General features: G+C 48.1%; 1 protein-coding gene across 1 annotated transcript in view; it reads left to right on the top strand.

The window, feature by feature from the left end:
- LOC121005149 (pancreatic lipase-related protein 2-like) overlaps positions 1-6,682 on the top strand; it is a 247,085-nt gene extending 240,403 nt beyond the window's left edge. The window contains exons 14-15 of the mRNA XM_040437715.1: positions 4,894-5,232; positions 6,591-6,682. The gene's annotated coding sequence lies outside the window, so the exon portion shown is untranslated. The remainder of the gene's footprint in view (positions 1-4,893; positions 5,233-6,590) is intronic.
- The last annotated feature ends 19,954 nt before the right edge of the window (positions 6,683-26,636 follow it).

Consider the following 26,636-nt stretch of genomic DNA (forward strand, 5'->3'; position numbering starts at 1 on the left):
TCGGGCTCCTCTTCTTACCACTTGAAATCCCTCCTCAGTGGCCGACTCCGTGGTTTCTGTGGTGGGACTGGAATCTTGATGTTTCGAAGGGTTCTCTCCAGGGCCTCACTTGATGTCTCCATAATGATGGTTTCTACAGTTTCTATATTAGTACTAGAACCTTGCTGCTCAGAGGAGACCTCACCAGCTGCCCCAGATGTATCCACGCTGACAGGTGTCACTTGCTAATTATTTCTGCGTGGTCACTTACACTTTTTGGCTGTGGCTCCACCAAGGCTGCATCAGAGCCAGCAGCATCATTGTGCTCAGTGCGCTCAGATTTAGTTCTTGCAGATAATTCGGGAAAATCTTCCACATCATCCTCATCGGAGAGATCTGTGCTGCTTTTATTGTGCTGCGCAGGTGGGCATTTGCGGAAAGTATGTCCATATTCTGCACACAGGTTACAGATGACACATCCCGTGCAGGTCTCTTTTGTGTGATCCAACCCTCCGCACATTGAACATTTCACATGCGGGCAGGTATAGGCCATGTGTCTGCCCCCACATCTATGGCACAGTCTTGGCTGCCCAGGATAGTAGCAAATCTCCCTGTCAGATCCCAGGTAGAAGACATGAGCCATGGTTCTGCATCCACTGGACTCTTACTTTGTAGCCTCCATTCCAGATTCCTTCTTCATCATAAATCTTATAAGGTGAATTGAGGACCAAACATTGTCTTCTCAGCCAGTACAATACGTCTGGTAGTGCCACCACCTCAGACAGGAGAATTGTCACCTCTGTGGTCAAAGGTTTGGACAACTGGAGAACCTGCAGATTTCTCCAGATTTCATGATGTTTGGTAGAAATAAATTTCTCCCAGAACAGGTCCAGGCTCTGCGGCAGCTTGAAGCTGATGTCATGGATCCTGGTGGTTGTGTAAGCCGTGTACCGGGATGGGCTCCCCAGGATACAGCGAAGTCACGAACGAGAAAAGCAACCCTGACACCAGCTTTTGTAAAACAAACTTTTTACTATAACAGGTTATCAAACACAACTCCAAATGCAGTGAACATAAGTTTAGATTATGGTGAAGTTCTCTCTGATCTCCGGAGCGAACCAAAACTTTAACTATTAGGTCCTTGTGATAAACAAGCACCAATTCTTGGTAGCCTGCCACACAGCAACACTAACTAACTACCGACAGGTTTGATCTCAGTCTCTAGTATTTAGGCGCCAATCCTATATTGAGGTGTGTGCACGAGCTGTCTTACCGACCCGGGTATGTTTTTCATCCGATGATGTTGTTAACATGGAGAGCAGCAAGTTACTTCAGCACACATGTGGCCTAGCAGAGAAGATAGAGTTTTGTTCCAAAGCTCCTAACAGCCTTCCTGGACACTATCCTCTTCCTCTGGATGGACCCTGGGACTTGGACTGGGATCAGCCTCCTTCAGCTGCAACTCGGATCACTCCAGGACTCCCTGAGCCTGGATGCAACCGGATTCTGTACCACATAGTCCTTCTCTGTTCCTCTCAAGATGGATGTAGCGGCAGCTTCCTGGTTCTTCTCCAGACTGCCCAACCCCACCTCCTATGAATATTCAAACACTTCCACTATGTTAGCTGTGTTAAGAAACAGCGACATCTAGTGGTTAAAGAACAGAATGACAATGCTAACTAGAAGGTGTCGTTTCTGAAGAAACCACAGGATGTTGGCTTGAAATCTGATTGGCTGTTGGTGGCTCCACCCACTTTTTTAAATTTTAATCCCAGTCCTCCAGTGACCAACTGTGCCAAGTTTGAAGACTGTACCAATAAAAGTCTAAAAGCAGCGGCAGTTTTAAATTTTCCTATTAAAACAACTGACTAAAATTTGATTGGCCTTTGAAGACTCCGCCCACTTTTTATAAATTTTAACCTTTGTCACACACTGACCCACCCTGCCGAGTTTGGGTGCTGTGGCTTAAATACTGTGAGAATGACAGCTTTTTAAATGTTTCTCATTGAAGTCAATAGGGAAAATCTGATTGGTTGTTGTAGACTCCGCCCACTTTTTAATGTCTCCAAAATGTGACATAAATTTTCAGGTTGACCCCATGACTAAGTGACCCAAGTTTAGTGAGTTTCACTCCGAAGCTGTATGAGTGACAAACGTTTGCATTTTTCCAATAAAATTCTATGAGGAAAAAAGAGGTTTTCGGGGGCCCGCCCCAGGGGCCCGGAGGGTGGGATCGGTTAACAAAGCACAAGCAAGATACTCGGGTATGTGCCGACCAAGAGTGCAAAGTTCGGTATTTATACTCCTAAATCTGTGGGAGGAGTAGCAATTTGAACGTCTCATTATAGTCAATGGGGAGAATTTGATTGGTTCTGTGTGGCCCCGCCCACATTTTAGGGTATCCGAAATGTTCTAACAAATTGCGCGTTGACCCCATGACTAAGTGACCCAAGTTTGGTGACTTTAGTTTCAAATCTGTGCGACTGGGAGCGATTTGAAAATTTTCCCTGTCAAAGTCAATGGGAAAAACGTGGATTTTGGGGGCCTGTCCCAGGGGCCCGGAGGGTGGGATCGGTTAACAAAGCACAAGCAAGGTACTAGGGTGGGTGCCGACCAAGTCTGCAAAGTTTGGAATTTGTACTCCTAAAAATGTGGGAGGAGTAGCAATTTGAACGTCTCATTACAGTCAATGGGGAGATTTTGATTGGTTCTGTGTGGCTCCGCCCACTTTTTAGGGTCCCCGAAATGCGCCAAAAATTTTCGGGTTGATCCCATGACTAAGTGACCCAAGTTTGGTGACTTTAGCGTCAAAGGCTGGCGAGTGGGAGCGATTTGAAAATGTACCCTGTCAAAGTCTATGGGAAAAAAGGGGGCTTCCGGGGCCCGCCACGGGGGCCCCGGGGGTGGGATCGCTTATAAAAGCACAAGCAACTCGAGTCGCTATAGGTCGAAGAAGTGTAGAAAGTTTGGGGTATGTAGCCCCAAAACTGTAGGAGGAGTAGCGTATAGAAAACGCGGCTAAGAATAATAATAATAAAAAGAAGAATAATAAGCTGAAACGCTTTTTGACTATCGAATAACAATATGTTGGCTTTTACAAGCCAACATAATGAATCAGTATTCATATACACAGTATTCAAACAGTGTTGACTGTTTCTCCATCTCACAGTTGGGACATAGATCAGCGCATAAACCTCAGACGTAACAAATCCTATGAAGTTTTTCAGCAGATCACGGCCTATGAACTGCCTTGTGGGGGCATCTTGCTCTGGGCCGGTGTACCTGATCCGCACTGCATTCCTCCTTTGTGGTGTGGGGTTTGCAGATGTTGTCACATTGGAGAATAGTCTCCGGGATCTGGCAGTGTTTGTCTCAGTATTGCCCCATGCTGCAGGTTTACTTGCCCATGTCTCTGCTGCACCACTCTGTACCATTAGAGGAGCAGGCCAGCCCCCTCTCTGCCAATACATCTGTGTTTTTGCTGAATATCTTTGGCTAAATTTTGGCAGACATTTCTAGGTGGTAAATACTTGAATATCATAATAAGCTCCATATATCTATACCATTTATTTTACCTCAATATCTCACGTGTTCTTTTTACCTTCATTACCCCCTGAGGAACCCTTGGTTTGGGGGAAACGCGTTGGGCTGCAGGGACTATTTCGCTACCTTATACATACACTATTAACATCATATAAGATGTTGTCAGGGTGGTTTAGGATAGGAACGAGGACACGGAGCCCCTACCTGTAGCTGGCCAGCTAAGTCCTGTCCTAGGTTGCTAATATGCCTTATATGTGTATACAGCTAGACCTGCCAATAACCTTAATACAGTTCCTATGTTTATATGTTAAAGACAAAAGCAGAGTTATTTACTGTGACATCATGTTTTTGGATGTCATGTAACAGTTATATATTGTTTTCACAGAAGCAGTAAAGATAATATACCTTTTAAGATTCATTATATGAATGTGAGGTAATCTCAATGACCTAGCAGACACAACAGAAAGCATAGAGTTTAACTGTTGTTACTGAGCAGGAGTCTTGACCAATCACAGCCTGCCTCACACTGAGCAGGAGTCTTGGCCAATCATAGCCAATCTTACACTCAGCCTGTGTGGGAAATCCCCTGCTAGAATCATTATACACCAGAGGAGAGGAGCTGAACAGACATTCACTCCACGAAGAGCTGAGTTTTATGGGAACAAGAGGCCAAAATAGGTATTTAGAATTTGCAAAGTCGAATATTTCTTAGGAGTAGTGTTGACTGCGAATTTTCGTAATTAGAATCAATGAGATCGTGAAAACTCAGATCTGATGGTATATTCTAACCCCCAGGCGTTCCCATGGTGACGTGGACGCTTGTCGGGGAGGAGTATGCCAAAGTGGAACAACTATACAGATTTTTTTTAAAAAGACGAATATTCTAAAAAACGAAATATATTCGATATAATGCTATATATTAGTTTTTTTTGAATATTCGTAATATTCTAAAACAATAATGTATAGCAATATAGCGAATATTCGAGATTTTTTTTTAATCAGTACATATGATCCCTCCCTGCTTCTAGCTTGTGGGCCAATGAGAAGGCTGCAATATCTTTGACTGAACCTAAGGCTGGGTTCACACCTGAGCGTATTCAGTATGCTCTTTTTTCAGGCGTTTTTGAGGCGCATTTTGGGGTGTTTTTGTATTTTGGAAACGCGTGTTTGTGTGATTGACCACAGAGGCATCCAATGAAAAACTGCCATGTCTACATTTGAGGTGTGCAATGAAAGAGACTTCCTGCGGAGCTATTTCCTGTGTGTTTTCCTGTGTGAGTAGAGTGTGAAACAGTCTGTAATAACCATGGTTCTCCGCAAAAGACGGCAAACAGCAGCAATAGTATCAGCAGTGCTTATTATTTGTTTGAGGAGAAGCAGACTGAACAGGCGACGGTTCTGGGTCCATCCAGTGATTGCGAACCGACAGCAAAGAGGACCGTTCTGGGCGATGTACGAAAGCCTTTGTGCACATGAGGAGAATTTTTTCCCTACACACGGATGTCCATAAACAGGTTAGTTCATATACAAAGCTTATTGTTGTGGTGTCTATAATGGTAGCATGCTACATTAGTTTTTTTTGTCAGTTTAGTTAACCCTTGACAACAGCTTTGATGAGCTCCTGGGATTGATGTCCATCCATTTGCAACGGCAGGAGACATTCATGAGGGACAGCATAGCACCAGTGGAAAGACTGCTCGCAACGTTGCGGTAAGTAGACAAATCACTGCACAAATAATCCTGTGCTGCTGCAGGTTGTGACCCACGTGTGTTTGTGCAGGGGGTATGGCCTGTGTGACTGTCCGAAATATGTGTAGCACAACCATACCTAGTTTAACCACATTCAAATAAACGACCAACCCCCCAAAATATAACCAAAAAGACACCAACGCTTGAGAGTAAAATATTAATAAAATTATAATAATAATTAAAAGCAAACGTTGCAAAGAAACAAGTGCAATATTTCTATAAAAACAATGACAAGGTGCACGGCATTTTGCCTCCTCAACGTGGTTAAACACCCTGGAGGCCAAAATGAAAAAGGTGCCTAGAGTGACAGATCTAATAACTCACAAGTTTTGGTATTGTGAGAACACAAAGTCCAGCGCGTCCTCCTGCATCTCCTCCCTCATTCCACGTGAGCGGGCACCAATCTGCGTTTGTGTGGTGGTGGTGGTGCTGTGCCCCAGGTTGGTGGAGGGATAACCATAGGACGATTGTGTCCGTGGCTGCCATGTGTCGGGATGGTGTTGCATGGGTGTTTGTGGGTATGTTTGAGGCGTGTGTATGTGCATGGGTGGTGCATGTAGAGGCGCAGTATGCAGATGTGTGGTACCATCAGGTGGAATGAAGGAGTCAATACAGCGTGTGATTGCGTCCCGTACTTCAGTCTGTCGACTCCTGGGCACTCTTTTCATTTTGTCCTCCAAGCTGAGGAGGAAAAGGGCCTCGCATGAGAGCCTGGGGGTCGGATGGGCCATGGCATCCAGGCAAGCAATCAGCAGGTCTTCTTCTCGTTCCGGCCTCTTTCTCCGTGATCTGGGAATTGCCCTACCACTGGTCGGTTCCTGGGCAGGTGGGGCAGTAGGTGTGGGGGTTGATGATGGTGTGGTGGGATTTGGTGGCGGTGTACTTGCGGGCCCAATAGAGACACAGGCGTCACTTTCCCTGGTGACCTCCTCATCTTCCTCATCTTCCTCATCTTCCTCATCCTGCCTCTCTGTAGCCTTCCAGCTACTGTCAGTGCTGTAAGAAAGTAAAGTATATATAAGTACGAGCAATATATGATTGTGAATGAATGTACTGTCACACATAACCCTCACAAACATTCGGAGTGAATTGACCTACCTACGCATCTCGGTGCAGGACACTAGAAAAGCCAATTGCTCAGAGTGAACGTAGCTGGATGGGTCCATTGCAGCAGCTCCGCTTCTATACTCCCGCTCCTTGCGTCGGTGCCGCATGAAGGCATCCTTCAGGCTCTTCCATTTTGATTTCAGGGTATTGACTGTTGAAAAAAGATATAAACATCAGCTAATGTCTTTTATCTTTCCTTTTCCATATCTTAGGTATTTAGAAACTGGACAGTCATTGGTCAGTCTGCACTATGCCTTCATGATTGGTAAATCGACAGCAAGCGACATCATCTGGGAAACATGCAGTGCCATATGGGATGTCCTTCATGCGGTGCCATATGGGATGTCCTTCATGCGGTGCCATATGGGATGTCCTTCATGCGGTGCCATATGGGATGTCCTTCATGCAGTGCCATATGGGATGTCCTTCATGCGGTGCCATATGGGATGTCCTTCATCATGCGGTGCCATATGGGATGTCCTTCATGCGTTGCCATATGGGATGTCCTTCATGCGTTGCCATATGGGATGTCCTTCATGCGGTGCCATATGGGATGTCCTTCATGCGGTGCCATATGGGATGTCCTTCATGCGGTGCCATATGGGATGTCCTTCATGCGGTGCCATATGGGATGTCCTTCATGCAGTGCCATATGGGATGTCCTTCATGCGGTGCCATATGGGATGTCCTTCATGCGTTGCCATATGGGATGTCCTTCATGCGGTGCCATATGGGATGTCCTTCATGCAGTGCCATATGGGATGTCCTTCATGCGGTGCCATATGGGACGTCCTTCATGCGGTTGTGATGTCCAAACCGAACAAGGATGAGTGGCAGAAAATTGCCCACACATTTTACCAAACATGCAATTTTCCTAATTGTGTGGGAGCGCTAGACGGAAAGCATATCCACGTGATAAAACCCAAGAGGAGTGGCAGAAGATTTTTTAATTATAAGAAATACTTTTCCGTTGTCCTTTTTGCCGTATCTGATGCCAACTACTGCTTCGGATACATAGATGTTGGATCGTATGGAAGGAGCTCAGACTCTGCAGTATTCGCTCATTCAGATTTTGGACAAATGTTGAGTACCAATGCTCTGAACCTTCCGGGGAACACCAAGCTGCCTGGCACCGCTGATCCGGCTATGCCTTTCGTATTTGTAGGAGACGAGGCATTTGCTCTGGGTGAGCATCTTACGAGGCCCTACTCAAGCCGAGGACTGTGCCTTGAGAGAAGGGTCTTTATAGACTAACCAGAGCTCGCAGGGTGGTGGAGTGTGCATTTGGCATACTGTCAAACAAATGGCGCTTTCTGCACTCTCCAATCAACCTGAAATTGGAGAACGCCATCTCTGCGGTTAAGGCCGTTTGTTGCCTTCACAATTTTGTAAGACAAAGGGATGGATTCAATTTTGCGGATTCATTTGTGCATTCCATGGAGAGTACAAATTGCACCTGCGTCCGTGGTACCACACATGAAGCCACCATTAGGGACACGTTTGCGGCCTATTTCATATCACCGGAGGGGGAGGTGCCATGGCTTAATTATTGTAATAAAGACTTTGCCTTCTCTTTGTTCTGTGGTGCATTGTCTACTTGTAGTTTGTATTAATAAAGCTGATTTGGATTAGACTGTTGTGAACACCTTTTTTTTAATTGACAATTTGCATGTTGCAATTATGGGCACAACCACTCTCAACGTGCGTCGTTTCTGATAGAACTCAGACTGCTGATGTCGCCACCAGTCACCACACACAATGGAGGCTGCTGGTGACATCCGCAGTCTGAGTTCTACTCAGAAATCACATAATACCATCAGAAACCACGCATGCAGTAACTGTGCATATACTATATATACTACTGTGCACACGTGGAGGAATATAATAAGGATCCATTTATTACATCACACATGACAATGTCTGTACCTTTTGCCTCTTTCACTTGCTTTGTCATACTCTCCCATTCTGGCCATATAATCTTCCCAATGTCTTCCCAGGCCTGCTGCCTGATTCTCCTGTTCTTGTACTGCGGATCCTGCATGTCGTACAGGAATCGCCTCTCCTGTACCAGCCGAATCAGGGTCTCGCTGTCTATGGCACAATCCTCCATGATGTCGGCTGAAATGTGGCTGGTCACCTGGCAGTAGTCTGTTGTCAAGTGAGAAACGCACGTACGTAAACGCGTTTTTATTGAGGAAACAAGCAAACGCCAATTTAGGCGCGTTCCCGCTGAAGTCTATGGGCTGGGAACACGCGACAATACGCTCCAAAGAAGCTCCTGTACTACTTGGGGCGTAGGGCGTTTACAGCGCGTTCGTACGCGCTGTAAAACGCTCAGGTGAGAACCATGCCCATAGGGAATGATTGGTTTTTGCCTGTTGAGCGTTTTACAGCACGTAGGAACGCGCTGTAAAACGCTCAGGTGTGAACCCAGCCTAAGAGTAGTGTTGATAGTAGTGTTAATGCGAATTTTCGTAATATTATAATTCGCCATATTGCTATATATTACGAATATTCTAAAAAACGAATCTATAGCAATATAGCGAATATTCTAAGAAAGACGAATATAGAGCAATTTAGCTAATATAGTGCTATAATCTTCCTTGTCTAATAGTTGTAATTTTTTTATCATCTGAAGTTCAGATTGGGAAAAAATTACAGCTATTAAAAAAAAGGATTATTGCACTATATTAGCTAAATTGTTCTACATTCGTTTTTTTCCAATTTTGCTATATAAATATATATTCTTGTTTTAGAATATTACGAATATTCTAAAAAACAAATGTATTCGTTTTTTAGAATATTCATCTTTTTTTTTTTTTTTTATCTGTACAGTTGTTCAACTTTGGCATACTCCTCCCCGACAAGCACAACCGTCAAAGTGGAACGCCAGGGGGTTAGAATATACCAGTGGATCTGAGTTTTCACGATCTCTTTGATTCTCATTACAAAAATTTGCATTACAAAAATTTGCATTCAACACTACTCCTAAAGTCAAAGATATTGCAGCCTTCTCATTGGCCCACAAGCTAGAAGCAGGGAGGGATCATGTATATTGAATGAATATTCGAAATCCTTTTGAGTTCCTCAGACGCCCCAGCTACATATGGGATAACCATATTCTTGCGTCTGTCATGCTTCTCGCCCTCACTGGTAGTCTTGGTGCTCTTTCTTCTCCTTCCTTCTGTTTTGACAAAGGCCCAATCTGGATACCCACAAGTTTTAAGTGCCCCTCTGAGGTGTTTGAATTCCTTCGCCTCTGTGCTGGTGGGGATTTTCTCTGCCCGGTGGTGTAGAGTCTGGATGACTCCCAGTTTGTTACATATTTATTCCCAGAGAATTCTTGTACAGTCACTCAGAATTGAGAAAGCTCGTTGGAAGAACGAGTGAAACGTTTTCAAGAAATCTACAGTAAGTCCAGTTGCCTTGATTTACTCCTTACAGATGCACAAAGCATCGCAAGTCTGCACAGAGCATCGCAAGTCTGCACAGAGCATCGCAAGTCTGCACAGAGCATCGCAAGTCAGTGCAGAGCATTGCAAGTCAGTGCAGAGCATTGCAAGTCAGTGCAGAGCATCGCATTACAGCAAGAAAAAGACATGTCTCCTTTAACCACCTCCCGACCGCCTAACGCAGGGATGCGTCCTGCGGGCGGCCGGGTTATTCCTCCTAGACGCATCGGCGCGTCATCTCGCGAGACGCAAGATTTTCTGTGAACGCGCGCATACAGGAGCGCGTGTTCACAGGATCGGAAGGTAAACGAGTGGATCTACAGCCTGCCAGCGGCGATCATTCGCTGGCAGGCTGTAGATGCGATTTTTTAACCCCTGAAAGGTATATCAGACGCTGTTTTGTTAACAGCGTCTAATATACCTGCTACCTGGTCCTCTGGTGGTCCCTTTTGCTTGGATCGACCACCAGAGGACACAGGCAGCTCTGTAAAGTAGCACCAATCACCACTACACTACACCCCCCCCCCTGTCACTTATTAACCCCTGATCACCCCATATAGACTCCCTGATCACCCTCCTGTCATTGATCACCCCCCTGTAAGGCTCCGTTCAGACGTCCGTATGTGTTTTGCGGATCCGCGGATCTGCAAAACACGGACACCGCGGATCCGCAAAACACGGACACTGGCAATGTGCTTTCCGCATTTTGCGGATCCGCACATTGCCAGAACTATATAGAAAATGCCTTTTCTTGTCCGCAATTGCGGACAAGAATAAGACATGTTCTATAGGCTCTACAAAAAACGCAGTGTTCGTCCGATCAGGCCTGATCTTTTGCGCACACTTGCGTTCAGTCCGCCCCACCGCAGTGACAGAAATTTTTTCTGATCACTGCAAAAACACCGTAAAATCGCTGCGGCGCTATAAAAAGATCACTTTTGAGGGGCATGGCGAGCTCATAGAAGATTTTTTTTTTTTGTCACAAGTTAGCGGAAATTGATTATTTTTATTTTTTTTCTTACAAAGTCTCATATTCCACTAACTTGTGACAAAAAATTTAATCTCACATGAACTCACCATACCCCTCACGGAATCCAAATGCGTAAAATTTTTTGGACATTTATATTCCAGACTTCTTCTCATGCTTCAGGGCCCCTAAAATCCCAGGGCAGTATAAATACCCCACATGTGACCCCATTTTGGAAAGAAGACCCCCCAAGGTATTCCGTGAGGGGTATGGCGAGTTCATGTAAAATTTTATTTTTTGTCACAAGTTAGTGGAATATGAGACTTTGTAAGAAAAAAAAAAAATATATATATCATATTCCGCTAACTTGTGACAAAAAATAAAAACTTCCATGAACTCACTATGCCCATCAGCGAATACCTTAGGGTGTCTACTTTCCGAAATGGGGTCATTTGTGGGGTGTTTCTACTGTCTGGGCATTGTAGAACCTCAGGAAACAGGACAGGACCCACTGCACCGTAACAAGGATCCTGGAGGGCAACCCAAACCAGCGGCATCTTCCTTAACCGTCTCACCTTGTACTTCAAGCTTACTTTCGGCCGCACTCACCGACCCAAGAGCACCAACTCCTTGAAGTATCCAAGTATCTCCTCCTGTAGGCCTTTTAGCCCAAACAGGAGCCCCCATCCTCGGCATTCACAAACCACATGAGATGCAGGCTCCAACATGTCCCGCATCTCTTAATGCCGCGTACTCAAGTTAGGTGTAGAAATGTTCCTGGGTGTTGTAGTGCAATTGTGACACTAACCTGAGACGGCTGACTCTCTGCAAGGGCAGGTGATGATAAGTAATGTTCGTGACGCCAGTGCCAATTAAACGGTGGCACGCCGTTTGCTGATAGCAGGAATAACTGAGGAACCACGTGATGTTAAAACAGAACTCAAACTTTAGTAGTCATCATACATGGACATAGATGGAAGCGCAGTTCCTTTGCAGACAGTTGGTTGCAGTACATTTGATGCAGGTAATATATAGCAAGGTGACTTCAGAGTGTTAAACACAGGACTTGCAGTACAGGCGGCTTGCACTCTATTCCTGACTGATCCTGGAACATAGAAACTCTTCTCCAAGGCCCGATGCCCTAGCTCTGGCGTATATCCTTGGTTTTATAATTATCAAGTACCTCCTCTGTTGTCTTTAGTACCTCTTGCTTTTCTGGACTTGCCTCTGTCTCTCTCAGCACTGACTCTAGAAACTTCTCCACTCCCCAGTCTCCTCCGGCTGATTAACGGTGGTGTTCCTGCTTCTGCATATATGAACTCAGGAGGGGAACCTTCTCCTTTTGATCTGGAACCCGGTTACAGGGACTGCAATACCCTCTCCTGGTTTGCAGGCTTCAGACCTGGACTTGACTCAGACATAGTCTAAACTCCAACTCCAACTCTTTAACTCTAGACTTAAGACTGCTCTCCTTACCCTGACTGGGCCTTATATAAACTAGGGCTCCCTAGCTCCCTCTTGTGACTAAGAGCTGGAATGACACCCCTAGCAGGCCTGTACATGCACATTTTACAGTAACAGGGAAGTACATAGCATTACATTACATTACATTTTATGCAGATGACTCATACCAACTTCCCCATAAATAAGGGGAAACGACAGCACACAAGTGACCCTTCTGTAGTGACGGGCATTACAGCTCCCGTACACTACATTAACCATTGAATCGCTCCCCCAGGATCCCCTAACAATCAGCCACCAGAAGACCACCGGTGACACCTCACCTGTGGGCGTCCCGCCAAACCCTCAGGGCCGTCTCCAAACCCTCCTGAATGCCCAAAGCCCACATGTCAATACCAACATCATTAAGGTGCACTCCATCAGCTCTCAAGAACTGAGGCGACGCCGCCTCCAATTCCCGATGGCGCACAACTATCCCACCTTGCCTGCGAACAAAGCGCCCCACCTCCTTGTTCAATTTAGCCCGCGCCTTGTTAATCCGCTCCACAGACCTGGCAAACCTCCAACTACTTCTCGCCACCACCTCCGACCAAACCAACAAAATCTCAGGAAAATCCGCCAGCAAACGCAATACATCCAGCTTAATATCCCGGATCACATCCCGGGACCGACGGACCCCCAAATCATTTCCGCCGACATGAAGAACCAACACATCCGGCGGACGATCCAACCTAACATTCAAATGAATCTCAGGCAAAACTCTCCCCCAAAGAAGCCCCTGCAAACCAATCCACCTAATCTGCATGTCCTCCGCCGAAAAACCCAATTGGCGTCCGTTCCGCCTGACATCCGCACGCAAGGCCCCCCAATGGACATACGAGTGCCCGAATATCCAAGCCAAACAAGGCGCCGACCCTGCAACAAAACAAACAAAATTAAAACCACGTCCAAAATTGTCAGATAATTAGCAACATCCCACCCTTTCTCCGCCCCTAACCAGACGTTCACAACAAATGGGGCCGGATATATGACCGAAAACAATCCGAATCCCAGCGTCCGATACGCCGAATAACCTCCTCCCCTAGGCCCCACCTAGCCGCCTCGGTTGCAGCCCCAATACGAAAAGAGTGAGATGCATACTCCATAGCGGGCAAACCAGCAGCCAACAAGCACTTCCTGAAAACAGCGACAAATTGGAAACGAGACAACCGCGAACCATCCTGATGAACCAGCAATGTCCCCTTGCCACCCGGCCGAACTTCCAAGAAATCCTCCACACAACACACGGGACAAAGTACTGACCCACCCAACGGCCTCAACCACAAAACAACCCCTTTACCCTCCTGATCCGTTTTAGACCTGCGAATGCAACACCGCAAGACACCATCCACCAAACCAACGTCTTCCCATAACAAACCCCCATCGCTCGTGCGACTCGCTGCCACCAACTCTGAGATGCGAAACGCTCCAAAAAAGGCCAGAGAAAAAGCCGCCCTAAACAAACACACTTCAAACGCCGACACACAAACCGATCCCGCCTCTGCCCACAAATTCTGCAACACCGCAAACGAAACCGGCCTGCGAGTGTCCCTCCGTACCCCGCAACGGCGGTAGCCCTTCAATGCCTGCCGCACCATAAAACACTTAGACACATCGGCCATGCCTCGCAACCACAACCAAAAGGCGACCGCCGCTAACCTCTTTGACGCCACCGAAAAAGACAAACCCGCAGCATAAAACGTTCCTAACCAAAAGACCAATAGCGTTCGAAAATCCTCAAGCGAGCTACAACCTCCCACCTGCTCAATCAAATCCTCCCACAAAGACCACACAGAAGAGTAAGCAGCCCACGTACCGTTACTAAGTGACCGCCTAATCAGGCCCGCTGACACCCCAAGGCCACGCTCCAGAGCCACTGAGGACAGGGCAACCCCCGAATTTCGGCTCCCGGCGCCAAGCCGCGGAAACGCTCCCACTGAAAACGAGAAAGGGAATCGGCAAGTGAGTTATCTACTCCCGGGACATGCACCGCAACAAAACATGCATTCAATCGCAAACCCCTCAACACCAAGTGCCTCAGCAAATTCAACACCGGCGGTGAATTAGCCGACTGACTGTTAATCGCTTGAACAACACCCATGTTATCGCAGTAAAAACGCACCCGCCGATTCCTCAGCCAGTCCCCCCACAACTCAGTAGCCAGAACAATAGGAAAAAGCTCCAACAACACCAAGTTAGAAAGGAAACCAGCCTGCCTCCATTCAGCCGGCCAACCACCTGCACTCCATTGCCCCTACAAAAAACACCGTAACCACACGAACCAGACGCATCCGAAAACAACTCCAAATCCACATTACTAACCACCGCTTCCATCCACACCGACCGACCATTATAATCCAACAAAAAATTCTCCCACACCACCAAATCATCCTTCACAGCCACCAGCAACCGCAAATAATGAAAAGGAGCAGTAATGCCTGCAGTCGCTAAAGCCAAGCGACGGCAAAAAACCCGCCCCATTGGCAAGATGCGACAAGCAAAATTCAATTTTCCCAAAACCGATTGAACCCGCTTAAGTTGTACCTTCTTAGCCTTCCTTAAAAACACAACCTCGTGCAAGAGATCAAGCACCTTATCCTCAGGCAAACGACACTCCATAGCCAAACTGTCGATCTCAATACCTAAGAACTTGATGACCGTGGCCGGGCCTTCCGTCTTATCCGCCACCAACGGGATTCCAAAACGCGCCGCCACCCTTTCCATCGTATGCAGCAAAACCGCGCACACCCTGGATCCAGCGGGACCTAGAAACAAAAAATCATCCAGGTAGTGCAAAACCGAGCTCCATCCCGCCTCCTGTTTCACCACCCATTCTAAAAAACAACTAAACGATTCAAACAAAGAGCACGAGATCGCGCACCCCATAGGCAAACAACAATCAACATAAAAACAACCCTCCCACTGAAAACCAAGCAAATGCAAACTGTCAGGGTGAATGGGCAACAATCGAAAAGCAGCCTCAATATCAGTTTTAGCAAGCAGGGCGCCCTGCCCGAAACGCCGCACCCACCGCACTGCCTCATCAAAAGACGTGTATGACACCGAGCATAACTCGTCTGCTATCCCATCATTCACCGACCCACCAAGCGGATAGGACAAATGATGAATGAGCCTGAACTTATTGGGCTCCTTTTTAGGAACTAAACCCAACGGGGATACCCATAAATCCGGCAAAGGACACTCCGAAAAGGGGCCGACCACCCTGCCAGCCGCAACCTCCTTCACAATTTTATCCCTCACCACATCAGGGTAGCGCAAAGCTGAAGACAAATTCCGGGAAGCAACCCGCGTCCCAACCAAACTACACGGGATAACAAACCCCACGTTAAACCCCTCCAACAACAACCGAGCCGCCTCCCTATTTAGGTACATCCTTAAATACGGCTCCATCTCTTCCACCCTCACCGGTGTCACCCCTCTTTTGCATAACCTCGGATCCCTTACCCTTCCCCCTCCGGAAGCACCGAGACAGGCTATGGGAACCTCCGCAACCGGAGCACTCATGCTTGAACCTGCAGTCAGACAAGAACCGGCAATGTCCTTCGTTGAATTGCCAGCAACAACCCTTTCTGCCCCCAACCTGAGACTCCGCAGCCGAGGCACCCCCGGCCGCTCCACGAAAGGGCTGAGACCCCCCACCTCGGGGTGCCGCCATCAACCGCATCCACAGACCAATATCCTTATGGTCCCAACGAATGCTAGGCCTGACCGCCTTCCGCTGCCGGAACTGCTCGTCGTACCTTAGCCAAGCCACACCCCCATACGTCCGATGAGCCTCCCCAATAGCATCCATATAGCAAAAAAGAGCCGAGCAGTGCTCTGGCGTCTTTTCCCCAATGACGCTGGCCAAAATTGCAAAGGCCTGCAACCAATTCTGAAAAGTGCGCGGAATCAACCTAAACCTCCTCCTTTCTTCCTCCTCTTTCTTACTCTCGTCCAGCTTACCCCTATCCAAATTAAATTTTTCCAAAGGAAGCAACGAGAAAATCTCCACATATTCATCCTTCCATATCTTCTCCCTGACCTCCTGCTTCAAATGAGCCCCCAGCGGCCCCTCAAAACACACGTAAATCTCACCCTTCGCTGAATCCGCCAACCTAACACCATCCACCACATCACCTTTTGCCCCCGCTGCCAGCCCAGAACCACAGGCCTGCCCACCGGCCGCCGCGCCGCCACTCTCCCCCAGCAAACCCTGCGCCGCCCCTGGAACCAGCGCCAAATCCGGAGCCGGTGACCACACAGCCGCCGGAGACCCAACAGCACCCGAGCCCAACCGTGATAGCAAAGCGAGCATACCCGACAATACATCCCTCACCAAAGCCTCAGAACCCCCCCCCCCACTATGTAACACTGAATTCCCAACCCCCCCAACAGGAATCTGACACGTCGTTCTCTCACCTGGCCGTCCCCGGACGATGTCGCCGGCAGCCGCAGACCTCCCTTCGGGTATCACAAACGAGACGTCACTCCCAGATGGCCCAGCGTCGTCCATACCGCCAGCCGCAGACTCTTCTCCTGGATCAACTTCACCGCCCTCCAGCTGCGACAACTCCCCTTCAGACTCCGGTTGCATAGGGCTAACATCCGCAGCCCCTTGTGAAGCAGAGGCCCTCACACCTGGCCGCACACCTCTCATCCCGGCGACTCCCAGCAAATCAGGCTCCACAGCAGAGGCACTGTGAGCCGCATTCTCATGCCGCAGTTCAGGGGGCTCATTCACCACCGCAGCTCCTGATAAGGTGCAATGTCGCCGGCCCACCGCCAGGGGCCGCGACGCACTCTCCCTTTCAGCACTATCACTCCGCGCCTCAGGCCCACCATGATGACGTCGCCGATCAGAGGAGACTGACCGCGACGCAGGCAAAACTGTCTCACCGCCGTCCAGAAGGCCCAGGCCGAGAAGCGACCCGGCCGCAGAAACACCGCCACCGTCCGCAGGTACGACTGCCCTGACTCGCACCCCCCGCAAGGCCTCTCGTGGGGAGACAGCCGCGCGCACCTGCCCTCTCCCTCTCAGAGACCGGGAGACGGAACCCGCACCAGACCGTCCCTCTCCCGCCGGCCTGCCATTTCTTGCCGCTGTCCTCCCGCTGCGTCTGCGCGCCGAGTCAGAAACAGGCAGCGCAGACTGCAGCGGAGGGTTCCTGGGGGGGCTCCGCATTCGCCGGCGCAATCTAAGAGTAGTCTCAGGGCTCAGGCGTTCCGGGGGAACAGAGCGCCTAGCCCGGCCGGGACGCGCAGCCTCAACGGACGCAGAAGGGGGGTTCAGGACCGACTGCATGGTCTCCTGCAAACGTGCAGCACCGTGTACCTGTACAGCCGCCCTAACCGCCTCCAATAAATCTTCCAGCGACGACATCTTTCCACACTGCTAAACGCACTTGCTCTACACTAGCCACTGACTGACGCCCCTCCTCCTGCCAATATATACTGCCCGCCAATCTGCTCATCCTCCCCTTCCTCCCTTAAACCAACCCCTAACCAAGCAAACAGACATTAACCCTTTACTATCCTGCGGTCTTCCCCCTAAGTCAATCCGCACTACATTATGTCTGCGCCTCATTCCGTCGCTTTCATTTTTCCTCTAAAAATGTTTTTTTTTTTGTGGGGGCTGGGTTTTGTCCGTTTTTTTACTCAGTCTGTTAAAGTGGCGTACAACTTGGACAACATGGTTCCCAGCAGCTACATTGGTGTCCAAGATGCATCCAGACATGGTCCCCCTGCTGTTCCTGTTCTATCTTTTCACGGTACGGAAATACGGAAATACTGAAACGGAATGCACACGGAGACACTTCAGTATTTTTTGCTGAACCATTGAAATGAATGGTTCAGTATATGTACCGCATACTGAACTAAAAAAACAGCCAGTATACTGAACGCAAAATACAGTCGCGTCTTCACCCCGATCACCAGACTTATAGGGACAACCTTCCTCAGCATTATTACGCCTGTGCCTAGTGGTGCGGTCAGGTACCCTTTTAGGTCATCTAGCACACAGACCGCACTGATGTAAACGGTTTCCAATGGTCTTACGTGACACAGGTGCCTCTCACCTCCCTTAAATGTGCCTGGAGTTCACAATCAGGAGGTCATCAATGTGGGATGTGGCCACAGGACGTCCACTTCTCTGCCTTTCTGTGACTCTTCCAGTCTCTGTATCTCTGATACAATCTGCTGATGACACTCCGTGACACTGTAAGCTCAGGGGCCACTTCCATCTGAGAACATCCTACTTGAAGTCTCACAATAGCGAGGTACTGTTCATCAATTGTTAGGTGTTGTCTTGGTCTCATGATGTCAGAATGTGAACAGCATGATGAGGAGGACTGTTTAATACCAATTCTAATTGAACCAGGACATTTATTGGGCGATTTATTGTTCAAACTCCTGCTGTGAATTTTGCCATTAAGCTCCTTGTTAGAGAACAGCAAGTTGTGCAAAAAGTACTGAAACATTGAAGAGTTGGACATGTGCCTCCCGATGGTTAGATAAGGTCACCTTAAGTTCACCTGTAAAGGTTAGAGGGCATTTTAGGTTCATCCTGAAATTTCACCCACAAGCCAAATATCCCAATATCCCAAACTTTTTCTGTGTAGTGTGTATATACAGTACAGACCAAAAGTTTGGACACACCTTCTCATTCAAAGAGTTTTCTTTATTTTCATGACTATGAAAATTGTAGATTCACACTGAAGGCATCAAAACTATGAATTAACACATGTGGAATTATATACATAACAAACAAGTGTGAAACAACTGAAAATATGTCATATTCTAGGTTCTTTAAAGTAGCCACCTATTGCTTTGATTACTGCTTTGCACACTCTTGGCATTCTCTTGATGAGCTTCAAGAGGTAGTCCCCTGAAATGGTTTCCACTTCACAGGTGTGCCCTGTCAGGTTTAATAAGTGGGATTTCTTGCCTTATAAATGGGGTTGGGACCATCAGTTGCGTTGAGGAGAAGTCAGGTGGATACACAGCTGATAGTCCTACTGAATAGACTGTTAGAATTTGTATTATGGCAAGAAAAAAGCAGCTAAGTAAAGAAAAACGAGTGGCCATCATTACTTTAAGAAATGAAGGTCAGTCAGTCAGCCGAAAAATTGGGAAAACTTTGAAAGTAAGGGCTATTTGACCATGAAGGAGAGTGATGGGGTGCTGCGCCAGATGACCTGGCCTCCACAGTCACCGGACCTGAACCCAATTGAGATGGTTTGGGGTGAGCTGGACCGCAGAGTGAAGGCAAAAGGGCCAACAAGTGCTAAGCATCTCTGGGAACTCCTTCAAGACTGTTGGAAGACCATTTCAGGGGACTACCTCTTGAAGCTCATCAAGAGAATGCCAAGAGTGTGCAAAGCAGTAATCAAAGCAAAAGGTGGCTACTTTGAAGAACCTAGAATTCACACTTGTTTGTTATGTATATAATTCCACATGTGTTAATTCATACTTTTGATGCCTTCATAGTCATGAAAATAAAGAAAACTATTTGAATGAGAAGGTGTGTCCAAACTTTTGGTCTGTACTGTATATATATATATATATATATATATATATATATATATATAAATACATTACAGATGAGCAAGATAGATTCTACACAAAGCAGATTCATTATGAATTTCCAAAAAAATTCAGTTCTCAGCAAATCCAAAACCTTTAGCATTAGTCCCCCACACAAATCATTTAAAATGGCAGCTTCCATTTTACAGATGTAACCCCTTCAGGGAAAGCAGTGTGGACAGTGGATGTGTCTGCAGTACATTCCAGGCAGGGACTCACACCTGCAGACATTAGTGCTGATTCTTCTCAGGTGAAGGGAACTACAAATCCCATGAACACTTGTTCTTTACCGCCCCTTCAGCCTCAGCCTGTAGGAGAAAGAGAAGGGGAGAAGTTGATTGGCCGAGCAGGGAATTGTGGGAGAAGGTTGAAACCAGAAGAGGTGCTGCAGCCATCTTGGGGAGAAAAGCATGGTACAGATACAGCAGGACTGAGAGATCTCCCTTGATGAAAATGCTCCACAGACCTGACTGCCGGCATTAGGGGCCACACCACAGACCTTACTGCCGGCATTAGGGGCCACACCACAGACCTGACTGCCGGTATTAGGGGTGTGGCGAAACCAACCTCGCCACTGGGCTTTGGAGAGGACTGGCTGCTGGCCTCTTGCCCCAGGATTATGGGCCCTATCATCAGCCCATGCAAAACTTAAGCTCCATGGCAATTGAACTGTATGTGTGTGGTCTGAGCGCCATTCAATAATATGCGCTCAGACCTAAGCTATCTGGGGATATGTTGCATGTCTTTATTTTATGTAGTAAATGTAACCTTGTGTATTTTATTGTATTTTATGTCTTTTTGCAACCATGTGCTCAATGGAGTCTGCCTCTATCCCTGGATATAATTGGATTATTTTCCCATTGTCTCCAGGAAAGAGGGCTCTGTAAAACTGGTTTGAGCCAGATAGCCATGTGCCAGCCAGGGCCCAAAAGATATTTTACTAACTTTTGAACCCCTGGTCTGATTCATGCCATTTTTTAATATGTTGTTCCCCTGAATGGATTGATTGCGAATATGTAATTTTTATGTGAATGTGATGTATGGTTTTAGAGTTATGAAAGTTGGGTAGAAAGTATGTTTAACTGTATGTATAATTGAGTCTCCTCTCAGGATAAGGGGAGGGAATATGCTGGGTGTGTTTCTATTGTCCCATTGTGTGTTTAAAATGGTGATGTCTGTTCTGTTGTCCTCACATGTGTATTGGCGATCTCCCTTTGTCCTCAGAGATAATTGGATTGCTCTTCAGGTTGTCTGGACAGAGAGGAGGAAACCATGATGCATTGTGGGGATATGTTGTCCTATGTCAGTCTTCATTCTGGTCCTCTGGGGGCGTGAACGATTGGTTGCTGTTGTATCATTGTATGTCTTGTAATATACTGATTGGTTGTATTTCAAACCCCTGTGGGCAGTACAATGTTTGTTTTTTGTGAATAAAAGAGGCTGTACTTCAAGTACAGTCAGACCACTGCTTGACCTTCAACACGGAGCCTTGTCTCGTTATTGGGGGGATTCACTGTATGCTGTTAGAGGACCGATTGCCAGGATTGTAGTCTTTTCCTGTTCGTCTGCTAGCAGCTATTCGTGAGGTTCCAGTTCGGAGTGCTACTTTGTATCCAGTTCGGGAGTTTGGTGTTCTGCAGTAGCTGTGCCTGTCTCTCAGAAAGGTATAGCTTTTGACCTCACAGTACTTGTCAACGTTTTAGACTTTACATTTGCTAAGTAGTGGTCCGTAGGGACCTATTTACGTTCTTGGATCAAGTACTGTTTTTCCTTTTAAAACTTCACTTTTATTTTTTTCCTTTAATAAATACTGACCTTTTATTCAATGTTCATATTATTACTATGCTAAAGACATTGTTTAAAACTATCAGTGATGCGGAGTGGCTCTATTTTCTTTGCTCTTAGTAATATATATTCTTATAATAGTACATAGCATTTTCTGCGACCTTCTTGATATATGGCTCTTTTTTCCTGTTTGTGTGTAACAACTATTGAGAACAGGGAGGAGGGCAGGGGGAGGGGAGGGTGAAGAGAGGTTGTTCTGTTCTTTATTACCCTCTCTATGGAGACGATGCGTTCGCGGAGCGTCAGGATCTATTGTTTATTACCATTCCCTTAAGTATATAGGGACATATATTGTGCTGGTGCACTGGTAGTAGCACCTATTGATTCTTTATTCCTCCTCTCGCTTCATATCAATCTCTCTCCATCTCCTATACACTCCTTATAGCCACTGCCTTCTATGCTGACTGCATCTGTTCAGATCTAGGCTCTATGGTTCGCTGCTGCTATAGTAGTATCTTTGTTAGTACTATTGTTAGAGCTTCTCCCGCATATCACTGCCTAAAAAGCTAACTCTCACACTCCCTGCATCCCGACATGTTTCGCTGTAACACAGCGTCTTCAGGGGATGATGCAGGGAGTGTGAGAGTTAGCTTTTTAGGCAGTGATATGCGGGAGAAGCTCTAACAATAGTACTAACAAAGATACTACTATAGCAGCAGCGAACCATAGAGCCTAGATCTGAACAGATGCAGTCAGCATAGAAGGCAGTGGCTATAAGGAGTGTATAGGAGATGGAGAGAGATTGATATGAAGCGAGAGGAGGAATAAAGAATCAATAGGTGCTACTACCAGTGCACCAGCACAATATATGTCCCTATATACTTAAGGGAATGGTAATAAACAATAGATCCTGACGCTCCGCGAACGCATCGTCTCCATAGAGAGGGTAATAAAGAACAGAACAACCTCTCTTCACCCTCCCCTCCCCCTGCCCTCCTCCCTGTTCTCAATAGTTGTTACACACAAACAGGAAAAAAGAGCCATATATCAAGAAGGTCGCAGAAAATGCTATGTACTATTATAAGAATATATATTACTAAGAGCAAAGAAAATAGAGCCACTCCGCATCACTGATAGTTTTAAACAATGTCTTTAGCATAGTAATAATATGAACATTGAATAAAAGGTCAGTATTTATTAAAGGAAAAAAATAAAAGTGAAGTTTTAAAAGGAAAAACAGTACTTGATCCAAGAACGTAAATAGGTCCCTACGGACCACTACTTAGCAAATGTAATGTCTCTCAGAAAGGGGCTTATCGCCTGAACGGATTTTAACCCCTTGTCTGCTGAAACGGTCCGTTACAAGGGGCCACACCACAGACCTGACTGCCGGCATTAGGGGCGCTCCGGAGACCTGAATGCCCGGCATTAGGGGCGCTCCGGAGACCTGACTGCCGGCATTAGGGGCGCTTCGGAGACCTGACTGCCGGCATTAGGGGCGCTTCGGAGACCTGACTGCCGGCATTAGGGGCCCCACCACAGACCTGACTGCCGGCATTAGGGGCCCCACCACAGACCTGACTGCCGGCATTAGGGGCTGCACCAGAGACCTGACTGCCGGCATTAGGGGCTGCACCAGAGGCATTAGGGGCGCTCCGGAGACCTGACTGCCGACATTAGGGGCTGCACTACAGACCTGACTGCTGCCATTAGGGGCTGCACCAGAGACCTGACTGCCGGCATTAGGGGCTGCACCAGAGACCTGACTGCCGGCATTAGGGGCTGCACCAGAGACCTGACTGCCGGCATCAGGGGCTGCACCACAGACCTGACTGCCGGCATCAGGGGCTGCACCACAGACCTGACTGCCGGCATTAGGGGCTGCACCAGAGACCTGACTGCCGGCATTAGGGGCTGCACCAGGGACCTGACTGCCGGCATTAGGGGCTGCTCCAGAGACCTGACTGCCGGCATTAGGGGCTGCACCAGAGAAAAGACTGCTGCCATTAGGGGCTGCACCAGAGACCTGACTGCCGGCATTAGGGGCTGCTCCTGTAAAGCCCCAAAGTGGCATTACCACCTTTCTGCGCCCCCTCACTATCTCTTATGGGTGATCGTGTGTTATCCTGAGTATTTATTGACATGTCCTGTATAATATGCACATGAGTCTAGTCTACCCCTTCCAAGGGGAAGAGTATGTGATAGCCAGCAGAGCCCGTCTGCTCTGCTAGGCCAAAGAAGAGAAGTAAAGAGCTTCAGAGCCAGGAGGAAAGATTCCCTGGATAAAGATAAAGCTAAAGATACAGATTCAGATAAAGACAGAGTCAGACTACAGAAAACTAAGTTCCAGCAGAAGAAGAAAAGTTCCTATTTAATCCAGCCAACATAGCAGAGCTGAAAGAGTACAGATGTAGCAGACTGAATGTGCTTGCCAAAGCCTACTGATGACCAAGACAAAGTCTTTGAACCGTGTGAATAAACGTTTATTGAAAGTAAAGTTGTGTTCAATGTTAATACAAGTCTGGACTCCAGTTATTTCATCCTCATCTTCATCACCTATCCATTTCAATTGCACCGATGTGGATGACAAGGCCTGGGGTTCCAGGATATCCAGTTAGGAGCACCGTTACAAGTGCAAAAGCCACACCTAAGGGACACTATAGGCAACCCTTACACCACTCTGGCATTACAACACCTGGATACCACCATCACCTTCTATCTAGGGGGACCTAGTCCCTCGCTGAAATGTAACTGGCGTCACAACAAACTTTTAACTCACATCTATAACAGCCTAAAGGGAACCCCTGGTCGATGTCTCACCCAGTGGCGTGCTGCATGACAGAGAGCTGACTGCCTGCATTAGGGGCTGCACAAAAGACCTGCTTACTGCCAGTTGCAGGTGATGCACATTTCTCTGGCTGGGGTGTTACATCGAGACCACACCAAAGACCTGACTGCCGGCATTAGGGGCCACACCACAGACCTGACTGCCGGCATTAGGGGCCACACCACAGACCTGACTGCCGGCATTAGGGGCCACACCACAGATCTGACTGCCGGCATTAGGGGCTGCTCCAGAGACCTGACTGCCGGCATTAGGGGCTGCAGCAGAGACCTGACTGCCGGCATTAGGGGCTGCACCAAAGACCTGACTGCCGGCATTTGGGGCTGCAGCAGAGACCTGACTGCCGGCATTAGGGGCTGCACCAAAGACCTGACTGCCGGCATTTGGGGCTGCAGCAGAGACCTGACTGCCGGCATTAGGGGCTGCACCAAAGACCTGACTGCCGGCATTTGGGGCTGCACCAGAGACCAGACTGCTGCCATTAGGGGCCGCACCAGAGACCTGACTGCCGGCATTAGGGGCCACACCACAGATCTGACTGCCGGCATTAGGGGCTGCTCCAGAGACCTGACTGCTGCCATTAGGGGCCACACCACAGATCTGACTGCCGGCATTAGGGGCTGCTCCAGAGACCTGACTGCCGGCATTAGGGGCTGCACCAAAGACCTGACTGCCGGCATTTGGGGCTGCACCAGAGACCAGACTGCTGCCATTAGGGGCCGCACCAGAGACCTGACTGCCGGCATTAGGGGCCACACCACAGATCTGACTGCCGGCATTAGGGGCTGCTCCAGAGACCTGACTGCTGCCATTAGGGGCCACACCACAGATCTGACTGCCGGCATTAGGGGCTGCTCCAGAGACCTGACTGCCGGCATTAGGGGCTGCAGCAGAGACCTGACTGCCGGCATTAGGGGCTGCACCAAAGACCTGACTGCCGGCATTTGGGGCTGCAGCAGAGACCTGACTGCCGGCATTTGGGGCTGCAGCAGAGACCTGACTGCCGCCATTAGGGGCTGCACTACAGACCTGACTGCTGCCATTAGGGGCTGCACCAGAGACCTGACTGCCGGCATTAGGGGCTGCACTACAGACCTGACTGCCGGCATTAGGGGCTGCACCAGAGACCTGACTGCCGACATTAGGGGCTGCACTACAGACCTGACTGCTGCCATTAGGGGCTGCACTACAGACCTGACTGCCGGCATTAGGGACTGCACCAGAAAAAAGACTGCTGCCATTAGGGGCTGCACCAGAGACCTGACTGCCGGCATTAGGGGCTGCACCAGAGACCTGACTGCCGGCATTAGAGGCTGCTCCAGAGACCTGAATGCCGGCATTAGGGGCTGCTCCAGAGACCTGACTGCCGGCATTAGGGGCTGCACTACAGACCTGACTGCCGGCATTAGGGGCTGCACTACAGACCTGACTGCCGGCATTAGGGGCCACACCACAGATCTGACTGCCGGCATTAGGGGCTGCACTACAGACCTGACTGCTGCCATTAGGGGCTGCACCAGAGACCTGACTGCCGGCATTAGGGGCTGCACTACAGACCTGACTGCCGGCATTAGGGGCTGCACCAGAGACCTGACTGCCAGCATTAGGGGCTGCACTGGCATGAAGATCTTGGCAAGCAGCATTATTTTGCCTCAGGCCGCAAATGTCAACCTAGGCAAAATGTAGTTGTAAGCAAGAATCCATTCCATTCACTGGCAGCAAGCAGAAATAATGAAAACTAAGAGGAACTGATCCATAATGTCTATAATAAATGTTGCAATTCTAGATAAAACTTCATTTAACTGTAAATGTAAAAGCAATTGCCCCCGTCCCCCAATCACAGTGATCTTTGTGACTAATGCCGTCTATAGACACTGAAGACACAAACTATTGGTTGTCCAGTATCTTCCATAACCAGGGAGTCGGGACACCTGTTCAAAGGTTGTATATGGCATTGCCACTCACTTCAATGGAGACAAGCTGCAGTACCATACACAACCCATAGACAGGTGTGGCGCTGCATTGGGACAATTGTTTTTTCTAATCCTAGACCCCTTCAAGGTCTGCAAAATAAGAGTCCCTGGCTGACCCTGGAGCAACCCATCATAAGACGAGACAGGAGGAT

The sequence above is a fragment of the Bufo bufo genome, chromosome 6, assembly GCF_905171765.1.
Source record: "Bufo bufo chromosome 6, aBufBuf1.1, whole genome shotgun sequence".
Taxonomy (NCBI): domain Eukaryota; kingdom Metazoa; phylum Chordata; class Amphibia; order Anura; family Bufonidae; genus Bufo; species Bufo bufo.